A 20,225-nucleotide genomic window follows, 5' to 3' on the forward strand; every position below is an offset into this window, starting at 1 on the left:
CTGAAAGCAAATCATGTTTATTATATTAGTTGGTAAGGGAATGAGGGTATGAAAGATCTGAGGCGTTGTCTGTGGTTGTTTTAATTATGTAAATGGCAAAGAGCGCGTGCAAGTTTAATAATGATATTATATAACGATTTAGTGAAGGAAGAGGGTCCATTCACTACTTTTGTATCACAACTTTCATCGCATTATCCTACAGGGTAATGGGTTTTCTAATAATCTAGCGGCAAACGCGTCTAGCTTTGTCCGGAAACAGCATCAAGTTTGCAACAGTTGCCGTTATAAACCAATTACACTGATAACGTTTACTTAACAACAATTAAATCTTTGGAATAGAGAGCAAGATCTCTATTTACAATTGAAATAACACTCTCACTCGACGCCGATATAAAATAAATGACACGAAAAAAATCAACGTAGCGAATAGAAAAACCAAACAGATGCAACGAACGAAGTTCATCCGCAATTGCCAATCTTGAAGATTGAACATTCCCTATACGGCACAAAGTTTATAGCAAAGCCGGATAGTTTCAATATAATAACAAACGAAACTGTAAAATTTAACAACGCTGTGGAAAACTGGATCGAAAATTATCAACGTCGGCCGTAAATGTCGAAACACGCACAGCTAGGGAACGGCAAAGCTGCGTTATTTCCGCTTTCTGAGATTGTCCATAATGCCGGTGACGATCTTAATTATTTTCGCATTTTCGTGGTCCGACACTCGACGTCACAAAGTGAACACTTCAACACAAGAGAGGAGCTCGTGTAATTGCTACATTGTATTCCAACCGCAAACACGACTCTGCAAGGAAAAGGCGGCTCGCACACACTCTTGCTACATTCAAATTGTCAAACGTTCGAGAGATTAAACAACAAAAGAATTCTTACTCGCCAAATTCAACCCAAGATAGGACGTGCAAAGCACAATCCCCAGGTGCGGGGCGATAACAAAAGGTGCTTTTATTACCGGCCAAGTCCACAGGGTAGGCTCTAGTTGAAAACATTAATTTATTTTAATTAGCTTAGTGTGTGGCGCTCTATTTCATCACCCGTTTTGGTAAATTAAATTACAAATACGACGAAACTACTTTATGACCGGCAACTTTAATTATTTCTTAAATTGACACCCCTTCCAAATAGAGTGACCGCGAGCTTACACCACAACAAGTTACCAAATAAAAAGAGAATTGACAATTACAATTAGCACGGTTGGAGTTGCGCAAGCTTCCGAAAGTTGCACCTGTTTGGAAAGGCAATTTGTAAATTGCTCCCAAGCGGGTCCTTCTAATTTAGAATAGATATTTAACGAGTTTTAAACGGCAAATCACCACATAATATTAGTTGTAAAAACGGACATAAAAATTCAAGGGTCGTCGCGGAACATAATTATGGCGAAGAAAGCCGTAAAAATATGTTTATAGTCATCTCGCAAAAAAAAATATTTAACTTGTTCCGTTTCAATATTTTAACTTGAGAACGTGATTTTCTTTTTGCGTACGGCGGGGAAATGTTAAATTGAGAAATTAAAAACGATTGTCTTGAGAAGGGGAGTCGTTTAGTTTGTTCGCATGCATAAATTAAATTTGTCAAAAGAAAATCTGGAAGTCTGCTCCACGTGAACGTTGACATCTTCTAAAATAATACCGTGAATAATTAGACGCAACAATTGGCGCTAGAAATGCAACAGAAGAGTTATTTCATGTGGAAATGGGGAGGCCGTCACATTCAAAACACATGTGTAGTGGTGCCGTAAAAGTAATAAATGTCACGATTTCTATTGGTTTCGGTGACATTCTTAAATAGGGTTACCATTCGTTCGTTTTTCCCGTAGACTCTCTAAAAGGATGCCATTTGTCGTAACTGCGAACACAGTGTATAACAAACAAAACAAATGTGAAAATTACACCATCAACTATACAAAAGGCGTCCCTAAGATCAGTCTCTTGACTGATGGAACAAGATTGAATTATGAACGAATTCAAATAAAAGCTCATCACAATTCACAACACAGTACAGTTGCTGACTGTACTATGTCCTATACTCGAGTCGAAAAATGTAGGAAGGAGTGACTCATTTCTAATATCGGTCCACAAGCTTTAACAAGCGACAAGTAAGCTTCAGACTAGCTTCTGTTGAGTTCCATGGAGAAATAACTTGCCGCTCAAATACACGACTCCTGTACTATACCCGGGACGACGAACAGATATAGTAATAAACAAAAGGGGATGTGGCGAGGTTAAAACTAATGAGATGCCCTCAAGTAATTTTTGTGAATCAGGCTTTCAAAAATATGCGCACGTTTTGAATGAGCTAATTGGAAGCTGCTGTTTAAAATATGCGGGCACTAGGGGGCGGTTTTATTATACTATGTATATCTGTTCGTTGTCCCGGGTATAGTTAGTAGTACACGTTCTGAGTAAATAGCCGAGCAAAAACGACTGTCCTGCAAAAACTTCCGATGTGATCCGCTCTAAGGTATACAATGTTCAGGTTTTCAATTTGCAAGTGTTTCGATGGTAAGCAGATTACCAGTGGCGTCGCGTTTGGCAATAAACCTGGTAAAATGACCCATTCTTACGAATGCAAATTATTGCTCTTGTTTGTTTTATAAGTTTCCTTTATTATCTGACAATAATAATAGAATGTATAATTATAATACCAACGTCTAAAATTCAAAAGGTATGATTTATTATAAAGTGGCATTTGAAACCACAAATTTTCTACGCGCATGCATTGAAGACTTATTTGCATAGAATTTCACTACGACATGACTGATAATTTGCAACGCCTGCTCTGATTTGTTTTCTTTTTGATCACCTTGGTATAACCCTGATAATGGAAAGGACTCTCAATGTCTGATTTGTTATAAATTTTTTCGGGGGACAAATGGGTTAAAGCACCACACTAGAATTATGCATGGCAGTAATTTGAATGGTAGTAATTTGAATCCATCTGTAGATTTTTCTGATCCATCAACTATAGTTGGCTTAATTTCTAAATTACGCACTTCTACACCAATTTTGAATCGAATTCCTAAAGGTGCTCGTATTGCTGTAGCTGATGAGCTTTCAAATATTTTAATTTCGTGTATAAATGACAATTCTTTAGTCAAATGGCTTCGTTTATTGATTTTCCCATATTGTGTTCTACGTGTTCCTGAAAAATCTTTAAAGAAAACACAATCTTTATCATCTGCAGTTAAAATAAATCTTGAATTTTGGAAACGTAACAAAGATTTATCATCTCAATCATTATTTAATATTTACTTATCAAAATCAAAACCAACAAAAATTAATAAAAAAAAACCAGGAATTAATAATATTTATAAAAAAATTGAATCCAAATTGTCTAATGGTGATTTAAGAGGAGCAATTCGTCTTTTATGTTCCCAGGACTCTCTAGCTCCAAATGATGACACAACTTTTTTAAAACTACAAGAAAAACCTAATATAATTGATGGACTTTCATCTTGTTCTTCTGTTACTTCAAATGAAGTTTACAATGCTATTATGTCTTTTTACCCTGGTTCAGCTGGTGGTTTAGACTCCTTGAAACCTCAACATTTAAAAGATTTAATTTCGGATAAACTTGGTTTATCATCTTCGAATCTTCTTTCTTCGTTGGCTAAAATTATTGATTTAATGTTTCTTGGTTTAATACCTTTAGAAATTAGTCAGATTCTTTATGGAGCCTCACTTTGTGCTCTTAGTAAAAAAGATGGAGGAATCCGTCCAATAGCTGTGGGTTGTACATTACGAAGATTAGCTGCTAAAATTGTTTGCACACGGATTTCTGAACAGATGGGAAATTTTCTAAATCCCTTACAATTAGGTTTTGGCACAAAATATGGAGCAGAAGCAGGAGCTCATTCAGCAAGAAACTATTTATCATACAGCCATTCTTCAGTTAAAGCTTTTTTAAAAATTGATTTTTCCAATGCTTTTAATACGATTTCTCGTACAGCTGTTCTATACAGAGCAAGTGAGCTAATTCCTGCTTTTCTGCCTTATCTTACTCAATGTTATTTTGGTCCAACAATTTTGTCATATGGAAATAAAATAATACTTTCTGAAATAGGTGTTCAACAGGGAGATCCTATCCTTTGGGTCCTGTTCTCTTTTGTCTTGCGCTTCATCCTGTGATTAAATCTTTAAAATCAGAATTTAATGTTTGGTAGTTTTAGCAGATGATCCTAGTATTGTTTTTAATGATTTTCAAAAAATTATTGAGTTATCTTCAAAAATAGGTTTATCACTTAATTATAAGAAATGTGAACTTCTAATAATTTCTGATAATACGACAATAAAGTCGAATTTATTAAATGATTTCAGTAATATAGCCCCTGGAATTTCACTTCAAGAGTTCGACAACATTTCTCTTTTGAGTTGTCCTTTAACGAATGGTGGTATCAGTAAATCAATTAAAGAAAAAATTAACACCTTCAAACGTTTTTCTAATGGTTTAAAATTTTTACCTTCTCATTCAGCTTATTTTCTCTTAAAAAATTCTTTATCAATACCTCGAATGACTTACTTATTGCGTTGTTCCCCTTGCTGGAGATCTAATGACGATCTTATTGAATATGACAGTTTTTTAAAACAAACTTTGAAAGATATCTGTAATTGTAGTTTCAATGAAAATTCTTGGTCTCAATCTAATCTTCCAGTATCTTTGGGAGGTTTAGGATTCCGCAAGTTGACATCTTTATGTTACTCCTCTTTTCTAGGCTCCATACATGGAGTTGCAAAATTACTGCTTACAATTTTACCTGCCTATATCTCTCAATCGTCAGATACAGTCCTTGTTGAAGCTTTATGTCATTGGTCAAAATTAAGTGGGAAGGAACCAATTAATAGCGTTTCACAACGTGACTGGGATATGCCAATTTGTCTTCGCAATTTGGACACTTTATCGTCTAATACAGAAAATCTTCGAGATAAAGCACGTTTACTTGCTACTCAACAAAAAGAATCTGGTGCCTGGTTGAATTGCTTACCTTCATCATCTCTTGGAACTCTTCTGGACGACTCATCTTTTCGTATAGCCGTTGCATTACGAACGGGTCACCTGTGTGCGAACCTCATACCTGTATTTGCGGCAAACCTGCAGATAAATTTGGTCATCATGGACTATCTTGTCGTAAAAGTACAGGAAGACTTTCTCGCCATGGAAACATCAATGACATTATAAAAAGAGCTTTAGTATCAGCTGAAATTCCATCGATACTTGAACCTACAGGATGTTGCAGAAGTGACGGTAAACGGGCTGATGGTATGTCCCTCGTACCTTGGAAAGGTGGCAAGGCTCTCATATGGGACGTTACGTGTGAAGATGCCAAGAGAATGAAATATAAAGAACTTTTCTCCCGCTTTTGTTTTCTACCATTTTCTGTGGAAACTTTAGGCCCTTGGGGAGCAGATGCAAAAAAATTTATTACATTGTTAGGGAAGAAAAGAAGCAGCATGTCAAATGACAATAAATCGACATTATATCTTACCCAAAGAATAAGTTTGGCAATTCAACGGGGTAATGCTGCATCAGTTCTCGGGACAATTCCCCAATCACCCGATTTGGAAGAAATCTTTTATATTTTAAAATAAAAATATATTATGTATGTGTTCTAAAATAAACTAAGTTTTTTTTATTTGAAACCCTGATAATAATATGTATGTAATAATAATTATGATTTTTCACTTTTTTTCGCAATTACTACTCTAACTGAAATCAACACCACTGCTTTTGTACTCGTTCATTCTGCAACGACAAATTTTTATCAAAACTTAATTTGGACCTACTCATACGTAATTAAAAAATGTAATTTTCATTGTAAATATTTTTTTGTACACGTAGTCGTCATTTCAGTTTATTTTCATGATACTGATTAAGATGTACGTACTTAACTCAATGTCAATGAGATTGTAAATTATGATCACCTACTCTTAGCGTGGTATCCAGATGAAGTATTACTTTCAATTGCAACATGCATCATCAGTCTAGTATTGTCACGAGAGATACTTATCAGTTATCAGTAGTTTCCAATTGTAGTTGAACACCATCAACTCTAAGAGAAAATCGACTTTGCATCGTCTATTGCTCTATTGAATCCAGTGCAGGCGATTTTATCCGCATTCGAGATTAGCTTATTGGGTGAACACCACTTGGAACTTTTGGTTGCCACTCTGTTCACTTTTTCCCGAAGTTCTCCAGAGCTACAAAAAGACGAACATTATAGTACAAAGCTTTATATTGAACTGGTAAATATATGAATGGGAAAGGTACAGGGTTTTACTCTTCGACTTAAGTACTTGAGGCAGTAGAAGAAAGTTCTCGTCTTAATTGTGTTGAAATTGACTTATCACCAAGGACAAGAATATTAGACTTGTTCTTATCTGTTTGCTGATATAGTGTGTGGAAGGTGAGTTTTAAAAATGAAATCTTGGCTATCTGTTTGGGTTCGTGTTATTGCAGGATTGTTCGAAACAACGCAATCGAGTGCCCCATGTGGAAGTGCACGTTATCCTGAGGGAACATGAAACACTAACTGGTCTCAAAGGAACGAGCACAAAATCGTTCAATTTTTAACTGGACTAACGATCCTAACAGTACAACAGTCCAGACTTCGGTAACTCGCTAAAGGAGAAAAATAATATATTGTCATTGGAGTTAATAGTGTATGGACCGTGTTATAACCGAGTCGGCGTTTGGCTGGAAGACATAAAGCGCTCCATAAAACCATATAAAACGTTCCGTGTGGATTACACATTCGTCCCGTTTGGATTTTTGTCGAATTCCGCAAAGTGTACATTTTGTGTTGCTTATTTGAGGCGCAGGATTGTAAAGTTTACGTCGTAAACTTAGCTACAAGTAGCAGGAATAATAAATGCGACATCTCCCAGGGAATTTGACGGGTAGTTTGTCGGTTTCGTAACCGGTTGGTTGCACGTAGGTATTAGTTGAATCAGTGTCGGTTTATCCAGAGGAGTAGCCCCGGCAGCCGCAAATTGGGCTAACCTGAGCAGAATGCTTCCTTTCAGTGCGACGCCTCAAATTTTATACGGCACACTCCTCTAAACGTCGCTGATTTAATCAAACGGACGTTTTTCGTCGCCGACTCATTAAATCGTTAATTATATTTTAAATGAAAGAAAAACGTTTCGCCACCCCGGGAGGCATGCCGCATTCACGCAACTGTCAATCGAAACGTACAACTATTTACATTTCGTAAGTTCACCTGTTCGTCGACCGCCCCCTGGCGGTGTACATTTGCCATGACTAAATTCTGTATAGTTATTGCATCTCAAAGCACGACAAGTTCAGTTTTGCCTTTATGTCCCTGTTGTCAAAATGCAGTCGTAACGAACCGATTTTAACAACTGGCAAACCAATAAACTGAACATTTTTTAAACGGGCTTCTCAACAAAGCTCCCATATAAAGCTTTCCAATACTTTTATTATTAACATTTGACGTATTTAATTAAGATGCGAACATAATTGCACGGCGTTTAATTACATCTGGTTTGCTACAAACAAGTTTCTTTAATATTATGTTCATTTCTATGATTTCAGCAATCGCGATGAAGCTCTGAAAATGTGGAAGTAAATAATTTATTTTCATCTGTGTGAGACTTTTTAAAAAACACTTGATACTTAACTTTTGCAGAAAATTTCAATTTTCAAACGTTCAAACCTAAATCAACCCTGGATGTAAGTTTAAATTATCTAAATGTGTATTTCTAAATCAATGTTAAATAAAACTGCACACAAAAAATATAAACAGATTGACAGCTAGGTTATGTTAGATTTCAATTCTCAAAATCCTTTTCCCGTCAAAAATCTTTACCTCAAAATTCCATTAGAATCTATTTCAAATTATATCAGTTCTCTGCCACATCTTATCCAATTATTTCAATCTAAATACCTTTTGGATAATCAGTGGAATATAGTCTGATCCCATTTCACTTTCGGGTCTAACCTCTCGTAATCTAGCCTCAGAATTTAACAATCAATTAATAAGAGGTAAACTGTCGTAAACAGTTAAAGAAAATATGAATAAACGCTGTTGTAGATTTTTTGACTGACATTTTCTAGTCAGACTAGGTCTAAAGAACTAAATTGAAATGTTCTAAAAATGAAAATAAAACATAATAAAAAACAAAATTTAATTACACGAACAGTACTAGTTTGAAATAGCTCAAAGTTATGAATGAAATTATGCTGACATTTTCTTCAGACTATGTATGAAGAACTAAAGTGGAATTTTCTAAAAACAAAATAAAACTTAAAAAAAATGTTTTCTTATATGTAAATGGCAAAAAAGAAAAAATTCAAAGTTGCGAATGAAATTTTGCTGATATTTTCTCTTTACCTACACTAAGTCTAAAGAACTAAATTGGAATCATCTAAAAATAAAAGAATATCTACTAAATTGAGGCAACTCAAAGTTATGAATGAAGTTGTGCTGAGATTTTCTTCAGTTCAATTCAATATCTAAATTGGGAGTTTCTAAAAATAAAAATACATAACATAAAAAAAAATTAATTCATTGCAAAAAAAAAAACATTGTACTATGTACATACATATTTTGAAAAAACTTAACGTTATGAATAAAATAGTACTGACGTTTTGGTTAGACGGGGGCGAGTGTGATGAGTAGAGAGAAAGTTTGGAGCCTAACGTTTGCGGACGATTTGGTAATAGTGGCAAAGAGTGAGAGAGGAATGAAAGAAATGATGAGGAGTCTGGGAAAATACATATGTAAGGAAGAAAAAGCTGGAGTGAATGTTGAGAAGACGAAAATGATGGTGTTCAACAAGATAAAGAGGAAGAGTGAAGAGAATGAGTGGAAATGGGAAGGAAAAAAAATAGAACGAATAAGCGAGTTCCATTACTTGGGTTACACATTCAATGAAAGAACCACGGATGAGGCACATATCAGAGAGATAGTGAGGAAAGCAAACAAAGTAGTGGGATATGTTTGGGGAATAGGAGAGAGCAAGTGGGGAGGTAATTTCAGGAGGAGAATGATGATGTTTGAGAGCATTATAGAGAGTATGCTGATGTAGGGGGCACAGATCTGGGGATGGAAAGAACAAAAAGAGGTAGAGAGAGTGCAAGAAAAATATTTGAGAGGGGTACTAGGAGTGGATAGAGAAACTCCATGTTACATAGTGTGGGAAGAGTGCAAGAGGAATAGGATGAGAGTGAAAGCGGGAGAGAAAGCGGCAAAAATTTGAGAACAAAATGGATGGAAAGGAAGAATGCAGGATACCAATGCAATGCTGGAGAAAAAAGAAAAAAACACGGAGAAGAAGGAGAGAGAGAGAAATACTACCAGAGAAACGGGTATGCCAATGAAGAAGTGGAAAGATTGAGAGCAAAAGGAAGATGGTTGAATGTAGAGCTGAGTAAAGGGATAAAGCGTCAAACAGGTAGTATGAGAGGTGTATGACAGACGAAATTCCGGAGTATCTGGAGAGAGAGAGAGTGCAAGAGAAAAAAAAAATGGCGAGATTCAGATGTGGAAACGAGGAGAGAGAAAACAGGTATTGGATGGAAGGCGAGGAAAGAAGGTGCAGAATGTACTATGAGGAGAGACAGACAATCGAGCACATTTGGAATGGAATGTAGCGAAATGAGAGAGAGGGAGGGAAAGGAACGGGGAGAAATACAGAATGAAAACGGAAGGGAGATAAGATGGATGAAAGAACTATGGAAGAGGAAGGAAAGGATCTAAGAAGGAGAGGGGTGGGAGATAGGAAATAAAAAGGTTATTTTTGGAATTTTTTGGAATTATTATCTTATGTTTAGTTATGTTTATGCGTATATGTTTGTACTGTAACTAGGAATCCGAAAGCCCGTAGGGCAAAATAAATCATTGTATGTAGGTATGTTTAGACCAAAGTCCAAAGAATTAAACTGGAATTCTCTAAAAATAAAATTTTAAAAAATCGACATTTTAATTCGTTGAAACAAAGAGTTGAAAAAAGGAAATATTATTATAATAATATTCTTTGGTTGACATTTAATTTTTCTAAAAATTCTAATTGTGATACTTATTTTAGTTAACTTCTAATTTGAAAAATATTTACAAAATTCGCCGTAAAAGGTGTTGCTTGATTAGTTATTTTCAATTTGAGGTTTAATCAACGTCGAATAGCCAAGATTTCAAAACTAAACTTGTCATTATGTAGATACAATAGATTTCCATCTCAGCCTTGTGATGTATTGAAATTTTGTCATTACAAGAATGTACGTTTTGTCTTAATAGCAAACGAAAATTTCAGCTGCTAATAGTTACGAAATCGATACTTATTTATCGCATATCGGTACTCTGAAACCATTTATCTGAACATCTTGATCCTTCTGTGCAGTATTTACAATCAGATTTGCACCAAGACGCTGTGACGTATTATCGTATTACGTTGTCCAATAATGTTCCTGAAGAAGACCGCAGATACTATCTCCAGATAAATCTATAATAATTGATCACAAAAATTTTGTTTTAAGACTGTCCAGATGAGTTAATATCTTGTGTTGGAAAGTAAACACTGTGTTAATCGATATCAAACTTTTTTTGTATATACATAAGCATGAAAATCGCTGGAATTATATTGGATAAAATGTTAGTAAAAAAACATGTACATATTGGTTTTCAGTTTTTTGCCGTTGAAAATAAACCAAAATTAGGTTGTCTTAAAAGTAAACAACGTGGGAGTCTGTGAAGCACTTAAGACAGGTTTTCTCTAATATGAAAGGCTATATTCTTGATACGCTACTTCATAAATAATAATCTGTATTGATAGGTTTGCAACGGAAGATGCTTATTATATACAAAAGTTTGTTCTACGCTTTTGTAACGTAATCAAATTATGCGATGCTTTGCAGTGATGTTCAACCAAGAGCTGCCTAGAAATTTTTAGCTAATTTGAATTAACTATAGAGTTTGAACATTGTTGGAAGGGTTAATGTTTTTGTTAAAGAACATTTAGAGTGAGAGAGCGTCAAAAAAATGTTAAATTTCTTGTTGTAGGGAGTGCATGCCATAACTAGGCGTGTTAAGTAAGGCCCGACAGGTCTCATTGCATTAAGACGCGCCCGGAATTCGCGTGCAAGACTTCTTCTATTCTGTCTATGGCCTTAACTTTCCCGCCCAGTTGATTCGCGCTCGTTATTACAAAGCCGCTCAGACTTTTTGCTTCCCGTAATAACAGGAAATGAATCCAGTATCATTACATTTTCTTATATTACCCACATTCATCCCAGATAAAACACAATCAAAATTCCGAAATAATGTCTTAATAACATTACAAGAACTAAATTAATGATCCGCTTGCCTCCGAAGGAAATTAACTTCGGCCAAATACATTTTGATGTCAGGTCTGAGAACGCACTCGGCCTGCAGTCTTTCCGGCAATCGTTATTAAACTCGAAAGTTGCGCCGCCTTATTGAAATTCACCACCACGACATTACTTCCAATTAACTGAAAAACAAATAAAAATACGCCACATCCTGCATGACCCAACTGCCCATCTTAAGGCCTGTTTCCGGACCCGAACGACTTGAATTTTAATCAAAAGTCCTCACTTCCTAATTCTTCGCCAATTCCAACTTTGTCAGCGACCAAATAAAGCAAATAAAACACAGAAGTACCAGACATTTGGAGAACTTCGCCGACCGTCGAGAATTATTAACAAATCGAAACTCTAAATTACCAGTTCTATCTATACCCCGTTCACTTCAGCCACGTAGTAATAAAATGACATTATTTTAGCCTGCTTGTTCGGTACTGGATGAAACTAAACAGAGACGCAACGGCAAAAGACGAAGAGAGCAATAAACGACGGTATGTTCGTTTCAGTGAAATGTTTACTGTTCATTACGTTATTTGTTTAATTGATTCAGTTATAATCGAATTGTCTCCAATTGAAAAGCAACCACGGAAAAAATTCACAACTAATGAGAAAAAGACGATTTCAATAGTCAATAGCAAAAGACATCACTGGAAAAATTACAAATTTATTTTGCATCTACCTTTTTCAAATAGATAAATTTATTCAAACATAATAACAATTTTTTTATAGTATTTGTTATCAGCTTGCCAACAAAACTAAAAATTTACTACATATTTGCAATACAATTACTTATTTACATAATTTATGGTGACAGGACAGGTTTTGTCGGTTTCGTTGTTAACTTACTAAATAGACCAGCAGGTGACGCCACGATCAGCGTCCGAAAAAGAATTATTTTTCGTCCGCATGTGAGTACGTAAAATTACTGTTTTCATTAAGGATGCCTAAAGAATCATTTATTAAACGACAAAGTTGTTTCAAAATTTCAAAATATCGTATGTTACATCTGTGAAGTCTCTTTCTACTAAAAAAATGATTACCTCGAATCTTTTTTTTTTGCGATATCTCCAATGCTTTGATTGCTTATTATTTCACATTGTCAAACATAAACTTGTGGGTTATAATATGGATGTAGCATCACATAATTTGAGAATGTCATTTTTATCTCATAGATCTCAATTGGTCCACGTTACACGGAACAAGGTTCTGATTATTATTTTCAAGTAAATTACGGAGTTCCGCAAGACTCGGTCTTGGCTCCCACGATTTTCCTTTTGTATATTAATGATAACGGCATTGAAAATGCGATTACTGCTGAGGAGATTTTGTTATTCGGTGATGATACAACCAAATCTAGCAAACACATTAAATGAAAAAAAAACAACTTTCAGAGTGGTTTGCTAAACACGATTTAATATTAAATAATTCTGAAACAAAAATACATTATTTTTCTGTCAAAACAATACCATCGACTGTTAAAAATTCAGCATCAATAGATTTTGTGGATATACAGAGTGTATCTGAAATAGGTGTGTTAATTTTAACCAGTGGAAGAACTCGTCAATTTATGAAACCTTTCTCTATAATATTTTACAAAATTCGCACTAATTTTTCCAAGATTGTTTGCCACCAATTTTTCCCAAATAAATCCGTTTTGTGTGATTAACTAGTCGCTATTATCTTGTAACCATGAGAATTTTAATTTTAATTATTTATTGTTTTCTGTAACAATGTAACCTTTTTGACAACAAAAAATTTTCGCCCTTACCCATAGGCGGGTATACATTTTGATGGCTAATTTATTCCAAATTTTAAATCACTTCGTATCGCTTTTTCGTAAAAAATTCAAATAGAAAAAACGTTTCATTTAACAAGCTCTACTAGGTGTTAAAATTAACACACGCATTTTAGATACACCCTGTATATTAATATTCGGTTTATTATGGCATGCACATGTAAGTCACATAAATGCAAACGTTGAAAAAATATTTTCTTATTATATATCGTTACGCGATATCGATTCTAGAATATCCTTCTTTCCGTCTACCATGCTTGCGTGCACTCTATACTACATATCTACTATAGTTTGTCCAGCGAGAGATTGGTTGACATAAAAATCACTCAATTCTACGTAGAGAAAGTAGTACCTAGCGCACGTAAAATTTGAAATATATCCTTCAAGCAGTAACATTTTTGTCCTGAAATTATGCTCTAATTAATGTATTCTAGTGCGTTTTGTAGTATTGGGTTACAAGCCTACAATTTAAAATCTCCCAAACTCTGAATGGACGAAGTATACCTTATTTTAGTTTGGGTGCATTCTTCATTTGCAAATTGGCTATTCAATTATTTGTAACTTAAGTTCTTCTGTTGATTGAAACGCTCTTTTAAAGACATTTCTGTAATGACACTACCATGTTGATTTTTTTTTGTCATTAATTAATTATTAATTAATTTTCATCGTTTGGGCATAACTAGAGTTAAAGTCACTTTATAGGGCCCTAAATTTAAAATAGATTACCATCTTAGTTTATATCTTAAAACATTTACATATACATATTAAAAAAGCGTTATAATTATTATTACTACTACTATTTCTAGACCACTCGTAAGGAGAGGTTGAGTCTCTTTAGTAGCTAATCATGTGTGGACTGCGTTTTGTGCACGTGATTACTGTCTTGCTTGAGCGAACGGAGTATAGAATGTCGACAAGAAGATTTACATTTCTGTGCATATGTGGAGTCACAGAGCTAAATCATTTTTATCGTGCGACATTCTGCATGTACGGAAACGAGGGAAAATTGGCAGTGTATGCAAATGACGTAATGACGTGAAGGAGTCGGCGTCAGAAAGCAACGACCATACAATAGATGCACTAGCAGAATAAAAGTAAAGTTGAAAGGTCGTTGCGGAATAACTTCTCCCGAATGAATTCGAGCTACGTTTGAGAGGAGCAACTTGTGATATATAGGTGAGCTCGTGATGTGAATGCATTCTTACAAGATGCGGAAGTTATCTAAATCAATTCTTAAAACATTTGAATTGAAGATGGGTTTCGACAATGCAACGCGACCACCCTTTTCGAATGATTCATTTGTTGGGAAATTTCGATTGCATTACTCGATCGTACGAGGGTTATTTTTTGAAAAATTTTAATCGCACACATAAAATATTCAATTTTCCGTTGGCAAATAAGCTAATTGGTAAGCATGAGGTCGTTTGAGGCAGCAAATAAAGTCTATTAGGTCAGTCGGAATGAAGACAAACGAGAATTCAGTTCATCATTATCGTAAGCAATAAAAAGGTCGTAAATTGTGACTCCGCAGGAGACTGGCTTTAATCACCGATCTTCGAGCGCAGGAAACTTACATCTCCTTAAATGAGACCGCCGATATTAGCATCCACGATTTCAACAATCCGGTATGATTTACGAAAACACAACGCATTATTCCAGGTGGAACTGACGCACCATTAATTAATCAAATATCTACGAGCTCGTGCACCCTCTAAATGCAGTTGTTGCGAATCAAATCCGCGTGCTAACGACAGACGTGACTTTAACCACCTGTCATCTTTTAGTTTGCAATCTGAATCCATGCCTCTACAAAATTTACACTACCTCACTCGTTATTCTGAAGCTTTAGCCACTGTTTCATACTCCACCAAATGAGACAGCTTTAAAAGTTCTTTTTCTGTCATCGCGCATTCCATTTCCTTTCCCTAGGTGACGCCTTTTTCTTGTTCGCTCTTCCCAAAAATGTTCTTTTATGTCGCAAATTATCTCTAACCATAATTATTATTCCAATAACAACAAGACCCGGATTTTATTTAGTCCTTGATTGCCAACAAACCAATCCGTCTGGAACTCTCGAATTTCCTCTCTGATCTACTTCCAAGGAAGAATTGACGTTTCGTCAACATCATCCGCATTAGTAAATGATAAATGGAGATTTTTAAAGTACGAGGTATTTTTTGCTTTGCATCTATTGGACAAAACATTTATTCGTTAATAAAATATTTGGGTGTATTATGTCGCATGAAGGATCAAAATTAGTCACCTTGGGACCAGCAGGAGCACGTGATTGCTTTAAATGGTAATAAAACTGGTCTCTTTTCAAGCAGAATGTTAAAGTGTACAAAGCGAGTTGGTATGAATAAATGAGTTGTTGACGATAAATTTGGCAAAGGGTACAAGGTACGCGGAGTTTAATTTTTGGTGTTGTGGAAAATATTTATTATTAAAGTTGCGTTATCGACCCGTCAAGGGTCGCGCAGATCTGGAGGTGATCCAAATATGAAAGATTAAAATTGATACGTCTTCTAGTTATTTCTTTGTAGCGAAATTCCCTTTGACGGGAATATGGCTCCTTAAATAAAAAAAATCTGTATAAATAGAACGTTGTAAATTTACAATTCTGGAGAAGCCAGATATTCTAAACAAACATTCCAGAAACAAGATAAACGATTGTTGAGGTACAATTTAAGTGAAAGAATTCAAAACAAGCTCGCCAAGCCATTATGTTTCCAGTGGTTGTTACGATTTTTATGACACGGCATAATTATCCGAAAAATATCGCACTCATTTCATCTTTTTTACATAAAAACCAGGTGGTACGGGCATAAAGAGACGAATTAAATGACAATTGAAGAAAAATTCCTAAAAAAAAAAATCTCTTTGTTGTAATCCGGTGACATTTTTCTTAGTTAACCTGTTTCTATTTTGAAAGGTCTCGCCGTCGGAAATTCGTCATGTGACGACGTAAAAGCATAAACAATGTACTTTTATTAGGTACTTTCTCGTAATTGATGCGACGCCATAAATACAAATATAAAAATGTCGTGTAACATTAGTTAAATGGTAAATCTCAACCACTACCCCGTTGCACCAAAAATAGACGACGTACGAAGCTAAATTAGTCTGCTATAATTCGTCTAATAGATACAATCTGTTATAACAGCCGTTGCATTTTTAAGTGTCTGAAATTAACCGGCTATCAGACAATCTTACATACAGATAGATCTCCCTCCTTGTCCTCCTCTTGATGCTAATTTATCATGTGTCATCTTTTTCTTTTAAGTCACGCTCTCACCTAGACCCTACGATATTTTTAAAATATAAATGTCTCTCTCTTGATAAAAACCAAAACACACACTGACATAAATCTTACGTCTTGCCCGTTGTTCCGTCACAGATTTTCACCTCGCGTTAGACCCAGATTAATTAGTTAATAGACGTCCAAATTCGTCGATAGCATATTTGCAGTTTTTCCTTTTGGCGAGACAAATCCGTTTCGGGGTAGCAAACATTTCTAATTTTGAAACTCGCTTGCTGAGCGTATCTCGTTCTCTCACATTGCAATTTAATCACACACAAATCCTCACAACATGTCATACAAAACCAACCAATACATCAAAACGAGCAATTGAAAATTCAATTAAATAACCATGTGCACAACAATAATAACAAACAAGTTTATAAGCAAATCCAAACTGTTTTTGCCGAAACTCTTGATTGTCTTCTCTTTATCCGGTTTAGAAGTGTCGTATTCATTTAAAATGATAAAACTTCTCGCTTTTACTACTTTGCAACTATCAAACTTCTAACCGACTTAACAAGCATACTTTAATTGTTCCATTTTAGTCTTATACGATTTCGTTTTTAATTAATGCAAATGTTCGACTACGAGTCTGAAACAATTATTCAAATAAACAGTATCACAACTGCATTTCATACAACAAAGAACGAATCTTGGATGATTCAAGTGAAGTCATCTTTTGTTCGGCGTCATCTAATTTTGTTATATGGAAACATTCTTAAGCGTTCTGAAACGGCACACCTGCCACATACCTCAAACAACTATGCCGGAACATTCATCATTCATCATTTCATTTACAAACAATTTACGAAATGGAAATTATAAACATTTACCCTGTCACGACCCTCAAAACACAAATGAGTAAAAAAACCTGCAATGAGAGCGAATTGTCGAGTGTGGAAAGTCATAAAACTTCTCGCCGAGCAACGCGACATGTACTGTGGGAAGCGGCACGCATCTACCAAACTGTCAATAAAAAGACGCTTGAATGGCCGATGTTTAGATAATTATAATAGGAACAAAACAATAATAAATATGATCTCGATAGGAGATAACGTTGGAACGCCTACCAGTATATCTTTAGGAAATTTGATAAACGTCCAAACAAATAACTTTACGGATCACGAATCACTCGCAACAACACCTACAAAAACAGCTGGCCCCACACATTGGTCCAAACTATTATAAATTACTTGTAAAAGTCAATTTGTCATCTTGTAGGCTTTAGGCTGCCAACCGACATGAACCAAACCGAAGTTTGAAATTGCGTCTGGTTACTCGCACACCCGATTTTATATTGCTCTGTGGTTTGTGGAGTTTTTCAACAGGTCTTTTTATGCCAAGTGATTAAAATTTGGCTCGTAAATGTCTCAATTATTCTCTCCTCGAAACACATAATATGGAACGTACCCTAACTCTTCTCTGTTAGGAATATTTCAACGTGTACGGAACGTACCCTATTTGATTTGTGTGACACCCAAGGTGACCGCCGTCTTAATATTTTTTATCTAAATCCTGCAGGACATTCCTTACTGGATAGCTCTTTCAATTTATGTTTACAATTTCGAAAACTCATGTGCCCGACTTGATCCGTTATTGAATCTCTCAACTCTCACGCGTTCATTCATATATCCAGGAACAGGCGTGTGTATGTCGTTTGCTTAATTAACCATAATTGTGTGTCATCTGTCGACTATAATCCTAATTATCAAATCGTTTGTGACGCGACGTCATTTTTATTAATCTGATGAAAACTATTCTGCTCTTCAGCAGTTAATTAATTCGAATGTTTATCGCTTAACTTCGTGACCACTTGTCATTTGTAATTAGCAGAAAAATGATGCAGGATCAGAATAAAAATCCACCGGAAAATTGTTTGGGAACCGCTGCTTATGTTCAATTCAAATTCAGAAGAGCTCTGAAAGTTTGAGCTGAGTGAGTCCTACATGTGACGATTTATAGAATTGCCCTCAAAATTTAATCTCGCAGACGCTTGACCAAATATCATCTTAAGCATTTCCATGCTCGAGAAGGTTCTCGTATATCCAGCGTTTTATCTTTGGCTTATCTCGTATACTAACGGAATATTCAAATTCCAAAAGCCGACGATAGATTCTTTGTAATCTCGATAATCAAGTCCAATTTTGTATGACATGACAGAACCGATGAAAAATCACCGTTCAAAAATAGATATTGGCCTCATCGGCGTTATTTTACGATAGAAGTGATCCAGCTCTGGAGTGACGACAGTCCTTAGCCAGAACTTAGCAGTGCGTGCCTCTAATGTAATTTACAAATTCTAATGCCGTGTTTAAAGTTACGATAAAATAACGGAACCTTATTTACTTTCCATTAAGTCCAGGATGGGGTAAAATTTCAAGATGGTTTGGCATAATAAAGACAAAGCATTTTCAGAAAGTTTTCGACCGTGTCAGTTTTAAAAGAGCGAAACAAGTCCGGGCACGACGCCAATACAACAATTGCAAAATATCGTTTTAACATGTTGGAGGTATTCGAGGTGGTCATCAATAATTCCTTTGTAGTGGAAATATAGTTTTCCATAAACACATGTCTGCCAACTTGATTATAATATAATAAGGACATCCCGCATTCGAGTGTTCCATCCTCATAAACATGCGGTTTTGGCAACCTTACATTTAAATGCATCTTACATGAGATGCAGCTTGTTTATGAACGTCATATTCTGGAACGGCAAACTGGAGCTCCTTTGTTTATCTTCTATGTTAAACCGGAAACTATTAAGCACAAAACAGGACCGGTTAAAAATTCACTAAATTTAATAACGCACATTTATTAAAAGTCTGACAAAGACGTTCTACTTAATTTACACTTACGTAACTACACCGTAGAGACTGCAGTGTACATAGTAACGTGTATATTCCAAACTCAAACTACAACCTTTTAAAAGAGATGTAAACTCCTAACTCAATTGCAAACAACGAGACGAATATAGTTGGTGAGTTTCTTGGTAGCTTTAATAAAGTTGCGTTCAGAACCACCATTTTGAGTTAGTACTTAAGTCGCCACTATCGAACAAGAAGAAATAGACCAGTACAGTTAGGCTATTTCTTGATTAGCAAAGTCACATATAAGTATTCTGTTTTGAGCTAACACAAGTCTAAATTTAGTCAGATTAATAAAGCAACAACTGATTTTATAACGGGTCAGAATTCGAAAGCGTTGTTTATTCCTGCAGTGTTATCATAAACGTGTCTTATGTTGTAGTTGGCTGTGGAATTTGCCACCTACAATACATAGCGTAACTGTACTATACCCATTGATGTGATTACTTGGTTGCCTAAAACCAAGGGGCTTTAAAATAATTTAATGTAAAATAAAAAATTGTCACATATAATTAAAATTTTATGAAAAAATGGTAAAGAGAAACACCTAGCACAAAAACAGATGTAATCTTTTCAAAGGAAAAATGTTATATCTGACTAATATTGTTGGAGTAACGTGTAATTTGTTTTCGTAACTTTCAACTATCATTTGAACACATTGGGCCGTATCACGACACCCTCATTAAAGTTGCTAAAGTCGTGATTAAAGTAAACATAAAACGATTAATTCGTCACCAAGGTAATTAGAGTAATGATTAAATTTAATAAGGGTGTCGTGATAGGGCCCTCTGGTCTTTAAAATATTCAATTAGAAATAGTGCAAAATATTTGTGAGTTGGGTTCTAGTGATTCCTTTAATCCTCCATAGCTTCCTCAGATTCTGGAAGTCTTCTAGTTGATTTTCCTA

General features: G+C 35.3%; 1 long non-coding RNA gene across 1 annotated transcript; it reads left to right on the plus strand.

The window, feature by feature from the left end:
- The first annotated feature begins 6,036 nt into the window (after positions 1–6,036).
- Positions 6,037–7,794, plus strand: LOC138140492 (uncharacterized). The gene is made up of 2 exons (XR_011162517.1): positions 6,037–6,421; positions 6,475–7,794. It is a non-coding gene; the product is annotated as an uncharacterized lncRNA (long non-coding RNA).
- Positions 7,795–20,225: the final 12,431 nt, after the last annotated feature.

Source organism: Tenebrio molitor, chromosome X, assembly GCF_963966145.1.
Source record: "Tenebrio molitor chromosome X, icTenMoli1.1, whole genome shotgun sequence".
Taxonomy (NCBI): Eukaryota; Metazoa; Arthropoda; class Insecta; order Coleoptera; family Tenebrionidae; genus Tenebrio; species Tenebrio molitor.